Source organism: Oncorhynchus keta, chromosome 22 (assembly GCF_023373465.1).
Source record: "Oncorhynchus keta strain PuntledgeMale-10-30-2019 chromosome 22, Oket_V2, whole genome shotgun sequence".
Classification (NCBI taxonomy): domain Eukaryota; kingdom Metazoa; phylum Chordata; class Actinopteri; order Salmoniformes; family Salmonidae; genus Oncorhynchus; species Oncorhynchus keta.
This window is the reverse complement of record NC_068442.1, coordinates 45968498-45978242: the sequence shown is the minus strand read 5'-3', so window position 1 is coordinate 45978242 and position 9745 is coordinate 45968498.

The window sequence follows — 9745 nt, the reverse complement described above, 5'->3', positions numbered from 1 at the left end:
CCACAACATATCTACAATACAACACATTGTTACACCACTACTCTACCACAACATATCTACAATACAACACATTATTACACACTACTCTACCACAACATATCTACAATACAACACATTGTTACACCACTACTCTACCACTATATCTACAATACAACACATTATTACACCACTACTCTACCACAACATATCTACAATACAACACATTATTACACCACTACTCTACCACAACATATCTACAATACAATACATTATTACACCACTACTTTACCATTTACATTTACATTTAAACACATTATTACAGACGCACTTATCCAGACCACAACATATCTGGTGCAATACATTATTACTCCGAAACCACTACTACTAGCCACTTACCACTTTCCGTCAGTGGGGGAGAAGGGGAGCTGAGAACATATCTACAATACAACACATTATTACACCACTACTCTACCACTACATATCTAGAATACAAATATTATTACACCACTACTTTACCACAGGATATCTACAATAAAACACATTATTACACACTACACCATATCTACAATACAACACATTATTACACCACTTCTCTGACCACAATGATATCTACAATAAAACACATTATTACACCACGGCTCTACCACTATATATCTACAATACAGTCACATTAGGATACACACTTCTCTACCACTACATATCTACAATACAAGATATTATTACACCACTATTCTAGCAGAGGTCTCTAAATAAGATAGGATCTACCAGAACATATCTACAATACAACACATTATTACACACTACTCTACCACAACATATCTACAATACAACACATTATTACACATTACTCTACCACAACATATCTACAATACAACACATTATTACACACTACACAACATATCTACAATACAACACATTGTTACACCACTACTACAATAAACACATTCTACCACAACATATCTACAATACAACACATTATTACACACTATTCTGCCTTACATATAGGGGGGAAGGTGCATTATTACACACTACTCTACCACAACATATCTACAATACATTATTACACACAAGGTAGACTACCACAACATATCTACAATACAACACATTATTACACACTAGCCTCCCAGGAAAACATATACTGCATTATTACACACTACTCTACCAGGGAACATATCTACAATACATTATTACACATGTTACAACATATCTACAATACAACACATTATTACACAACTCTACCACAACATATCTACAATACAACACATTATTACACACTACTCTACCACAACATATCTACCACCACAACACATATTATTACACACTACTCTACCACAACATATCTACAATACAACACATTATTACACACTACTCTACCACAACATATACTGCACATTATTACACACTACTCTACCACAACATATCTACAATACATTATTACACACTACAGTTCTACCACAACATATCTATCACAATACAACACATTATTACACCACTACTCTACCACAACATATCTACAATACAACACATTATTACACCACTGTGGGACCACAAACATATCTACAATACAACACATTATTACACACTACTCTACCACAACATATCTACAATAAAACACATTATTACAGAACACTACAATGACAACGGACTACACACCACAACATATCTACAATACAATACATTATTACACACTACACAACATATCTACAATACAACACATTATTACACACTCTCTACCACAACATATCTACAATACAACACATTATTACACCACTATTCTACCACAACATATCTACAATACAACACATTATTACACCACTACTCTACCACTACATATCTACAATACAACACATTATTACACCACTGGACATTATTACACAACATATCTACAATACAACACATTATTACACACTCTACACAACATATCTACAATACAACACATTATTACACCACTACTCTACCACAACATATCTACAATACAACATTATTACACCACTATACCACAACATATCTACAATACAACACATTATTACACCACTACTCTACCACTACATATCTACAATACAACACATTATTACACCACTATTCTACCACAACATATCTACAATACAACACATTATACTACCACTACATATCTACAATACAACACATTATTACACCACTACTCTACCACTACATATCTACAATACAACACATTATTACACACTACACAACATATCTACAATACAACACATTATTACACCACTACTCTACCACAACATATCTACAATACAACACATTATTACACCACTACTCTACCACTACATATCTACAATACAACACATTATTACACCACTACTCTACCACAACATATCTACAATACAACACATTATTACACCACTACTCTACCACAACATATCTACAATACAACACATTATTACACCACTACTCTACCACAACATATCTACAATACAACACATTATTACACACACTACTCTACCACAACATATCTACAATACAACACATTATTACACACTACACAACATATCTACAATACAACACATTGTTACACCACTACTCTACCACAACATATCTACAATACAACACATTATTACACACTACTCTACCACAACATATCTACAATACAACACATTATTACACACTACTCTACCACAACATATCTACAATACAACACATTATTACACACTACTCTACCACAACATATCTACAATACAATACATTATTACACCACTACTCTACCACAACATATCTACAATACAACACATTATTACACACTACTCTACCACAACATATCTACAATACAACACATTATTACACCACTACTCTACCACAACATATCTACAATACAACACATTATTACACCACTACTCTACCACAACATATCTACAATACAACACATTATTACACCACTACTCTACCACAACATATCTACAATACAACACATTATTACACCACAACATATCTACAATACAACACATTATTACACCACTACTCTACCACAACATATCTACAATACAACACATTATTACACCACTACTCTACCACTATATCTACAATACAACACATTATTACACCACTACTCTACCACAACATATCTACAATACAACACATTATTACACACACTACCACATATCTACAATACAACACATTATTACACCACTACTCTACCACAACATATCTACAATACAACACATTATTACACCACTACTCTACCACTACATATCTACAATACAACACATTATTACACACTACACAACATATCTACAATACAATACTTTGTTACACCACTACTTTACCACAACATATCTACAATACAACACATTATTACACCACTACTCTACCACTATATATCTACAATACAACACATTATTACACACTACAGTACCACAACATATCTACAATACAATACATTATTACACCACTACTCTACCACAACATATCTACAATACAACACATTATTACACCACAACATATCTACAATACAACACATTATTACACCACTACTCTACCACTATATATCTACAATACAACACATTATTACACCACTACTCTACCACAACATATCTACAATACAACACATTATTACACCACTACTCGACCACAACATATCTACAATACAACACATTATTACACACTACTCTACCACAACATATCTACAATAAAACACATTATTACACCACTACTCTACCACAACATATCTACAATACAACACATTAATACACACTTCTCTACCACTACATATCTACAATACAACACATTATTACACCACTATTCTACCACAGCGTCTCTACAATACAACACATTATTATACCACTACTCTACCACAACATATCTACAATACAACACATTATTACACCACTACTCTACCACAACATATCTACAATACAACACATTATTACACCACTACTCTACCACTACATATCTACAATACAACACATTATTACACCACTACACAACATATCTACAATACAACACATTATTACACCACTACTTTACCACAACATATCTACAATACAACACATTATTACACACTACACAACATATCTACAATACAACACATTATTACACCACTACTCTACCACAACATATCTACAATACAACACATTATTACACCACTACTCTACCACTATATATCTACAATACAACACATTAATACACACTCTCTACCACTACATATCTACAATACAACATATTATTACACCACTATTCTACCACAACATATCTACAATACACCACTACTCTACCACAACATATCTACAATACAACACATTATTACACATTACTCTACCACAACATATCTACAATACAACACATTATTACACACTACACAACATATCTACAATACAACACATTGTTACACCACTACTCTACCACAACATATCTACAATACAACACATTATTACACACTACTCTACCTCTACATATACTGCATTATTACACACTACTCTACCACATTATTACACCACATATCTACAATACATTATTACACACTACTCTACCACAACATATCTACAATACATTAACACATTATTACACACTACTCTACCACAACATATACTGCATTATTACACACTACTCTACCACAACATATCTACAATACATTATTACACACTACTCTACCACAACATATCTACAATACAACACATTATTACACATTACTCTACCACAACATATCTACAATACAACACATTATTACACCACTACTCTACCACAACATATCTACAATACAACACATTATTACACATTACTCTACCACAACATATCTACAATACAACACATTATTACACACTACTCTACCACTACATATACTGCATTATTACACACTACTCTACCACAACATATCTACAATACATTATTACACACTACTCTACCACAACATATCTACAATACAACACATTATTACACCACTACTCTACCACAACATATCTACAATACAACACATTATTACACCACTACTCTACCACAACATATCTACAATACAACACATTATTACACACTACTCTACCACAACATATCTACAATAAAACACATTATTACACCACAACATATCTACAATACAACACATTATCACACACTACACAACATATCTACAATACAACACATTAATACACACTTCTCTACCACTACATATCTACAATACAACACATTATTACACCACTATTCTACCACAGCGTCTCTACAATACAACACATTATTATACCACTACTCGACCACTACATATCTACAATACAACACATTATTACACCACTACTCTACCACAACATATCTACAATACAACACATTATTACACACTACACAACATATCTACAATACAACACATTATTACACCACTACTCTACCACAACATATCTACAATACAACACATTATTACACCACTACTCTACCACTATATATCTACAATAAAACACATTAATACACACTTCTCTACCACTACATATCTACAATACAACACATTATTACACCACTATTCTACCACATATCTACTACAACATTGTTACACCACTACTCGACCACTACATATCTACAATACAACACATTATTACACCACTACTCTACCACTACATATCTACAATACAACACATTATTACACACTACTCGACATATCTACAATACAACACATTATTACACCACTACTCTACCACTATATATCTACAATACAACACATTAATACACACTTCTCTACCACTACATATCTACAATACAACACATTATTACACCACTATTCTACCACAGCATATCTACAATACACCACTACTCGACCACTACATATCTACAATACAACACATTATTACACCACTACTCTACCACAACATATCTACAATACAACACATTATTACACATGACTCTACCACAACATATCTACAATACAACACATTATTACACACTACACAACATATCTACAATACAACACATTGTTACACCACTACTCTACCACAACATATCTACAATACAACACATTATTACACACTACTCTACCACTACATATACTGCATTATTACACACTACTCTACCACAACATATCTACAATACATTATTACACACTACTCTACCACAACATATCTACAATACAACACATTATTACACACTACTCTACCACAACATATACTGCATTATTACACACTACTCTACCACAACAAATCTACAATACATTATTACACACTACTCTACCACAACATATCTACAATACAACACATTATTACACACTACTCTACCACAACATATCTACAATACAACACATTATTACACACTACTCTACCACAACATATCTACAATACAACACATTATTACACACTACTACTCTACCACAACATATCTACAATACAACACATTATTACACCACTACATATTACCACAACATTATCTACAATACAAACACATTATTACACCACAACATATCTACAATACAACACATTATTACACACTACTCTACCACTACATATCTACAATACAACACATTATTACACCACTACTCTACCGCTACATATCTACAATACAACACATTATTACACCACTACTCTTCCACAACATATCTACAATACAACACATTATTACACACTACTCTACCACAACATATCTACAATACAACACATTAGTACACCACTACTCTACCACTACATATCTACAATACAACACATTATTACACCCCTACTCTACCACAACATATCTACAATACATTATTACACCACTACTCTACCACAACATATCTACAATACAACACATTATTACACCACTACTCTACCACAACATATCTACAATACAACACATTATTACACCACTACTCTACCACTACATATCTACAATACAACACATTATTACACCACTACTCTACCACTATATATCTACAATACAACACATTATTACACCACTACTCTACCACAACATATCTACAATACAACACATTATTACACCCCTACTCTACCACAACATATCTACAATACATTATTACACCACTACTCTACCACTATATATCTACAATACAACACATTATTACACCACTACTCTACCACAACATATCTACAATACAACACATTATTACACACTACTCTACCACTACATATACTGCATTATTACACACTACTCTACCACAACATATCTACAATACATTATTACACACTACTCTACCACAACATATCTACAATACAACACATTATTACACCACTACTCTACCACTACATATCTACAATACAACACATTATTACACACTACACAACATATCTACCATACAACACATTATTACACCACTACTTTACCACAACATATCTACAATACAACACATTATTACACCACAACATATCTACAATACAACACATTATTACACCACTACTCTACCACAACATATCTACAATACAACACATTATTACACACTACTCTACCACTACATATACTGCATTATTACACACTACTCTACCACAACATATCTACAATACATTATTACACACTACTCTACCACAACATATCTACAATACAACACATTATTACACCACTACTCTACCACTACATATCTACAATACAACACATTATTACACACTACACAACATATCTACCATACAACACATTATTACACCACTACTTTACCACAACATATCTACAATACAACACATTATTACACCACAACATATCTACAATACAAGACATTATTACACCACTACTCTACCACAACATATCTACAACACATTATTACACCACTACTTTACCACAACATATCTACAATACAACACATTATTACACCACTACTTTACCACAACATATCTACAATACAACACATTATTACACCACAACATATCTACAATACAACACATTATTACACCACTACTCTACCACTACATATCTACAATACAACACATTATTACACCACTACTCTACCACTACATATCTACAATACAACACATTATTACACCACTACTCTACCACAACATATCTACAACACATTATTACACCACTACTCTACCACTACATATCTACAATACAACACATTATTACACACTACTCTACCACTACATATCTACAATACAACACATTATTACACCACTACTCTACCACTACATATCTACAATACAACACATTATTACACCCTACTCTACCACAACATATCTACAATACATTATTACACCACTACTCTACCACAACATATCTACAATACAACACATTATTACACCACTACATATCTACAATACAATACATTATTACACCACTACTCTACCACTACATATCTACAATACAACACATTATTACACCACTACTCTACCACAACATATCTACAATATAACACATTATAACACCACTACTCTACCACAACATATCTACAATACAACACATTATTACACACTACTCTACCACAACATATCTACAATACATTATTACACCACTACTCTACCACTACATATCTATAATACAATACATCATTAGATAACTACTCTACCACAACATATCTACGATACAACACATTATTACACCAATTCTCTACCACAACATATCTACAATACAACACATTATTACACCACAACATATCTACAATACAACACATTATTACACCACTACTGTACCACAACATATCTACAATACAACACATTATTACACCACTACTCTACCACTACATATCTACAATACAACACATTATTACACCACAACATATCTACAATACAACACATTATTACACCACTACTCTACCACAACATATCTACAATACAATACATTATTACACCACAACATATCTACAATACAACACATTATTACACACTACTCTACCACAACATATCTACAATACATTATTACACCACCACGCTACCACAACGTGCCTACAATAGAGAATCCATAATATAGCAACATAACAATATTGCAATGTACATGTGTGTAGAGTGTGTGTGTGTGTGTGTTATCATGTGTGTGCGTATGCGTGTGTGTTTGCCTGTGTGTGTGTCTCTTCACAGTCCACGCTGTTCCATAAGGTGTAGTTTTATCTGTTTTTTTTTTAATCAGATTTGTCTGCTCGTATGAGTTACTCGATGTGGAATAGATTTCCATGTTGTCACGGCTCTATGTAGTGCTGTGCTTTTCCCAGAGTCTGTTCTGGACTGTGAAGAAACCTCTGGTGACATGTCTTGTTTGATATGTATGGGTGTCTGAGCTGTGTTCTAGTCTTTTGAACAGACAGTTCCATGCCTTCGACATGTCATAACTCTCACAAAGACAAGTGGTGATGCAGTCAATCTTTCCTCTACTTTAAGCCAGGAGAGATTGACATGCATGTCATTGATGTCTTAGCTCTCATTTAAGGAGCGACAAAACTAGGGCCTGTAGGACTTGTTTTGTTAATAGTGATGTCAAGAAAGCAGAGCAGCGCTTTATTAAAGAGACCTCTTCCCGTCTTAGCTACCTTTGAATCAATATGTTTTGAACATGACAGTTTACAATCTAGGGTTAAACGTGTCATGCTGAAGTCTGCTAATCTTCCCAATGAAAAATGAAATAAGTTGGCAATATCCGTGGGTTTTGTCATGAATGAGTCATCTGATTCAATGAATGAGGGAGCTGAGTTCACCTTTTCTCCCAAAATGTAATTGAAGTTGCTCGAAAGTGATTTACTATTATCCTTTATATCATTTACCTTTGTTTCATAGTACAGTTTCTTCTCCTTTTCAGTTTAGTTTTAGTCACATGATTTTTCAAAATACAGTATGTTTGCCAATCGACTTTGCAGCCAGACTTATATGCCATTCCTTTTGTCTCATCCCTCTCAACCATACAGTTTTTCAATCCCTGATCAATCAAC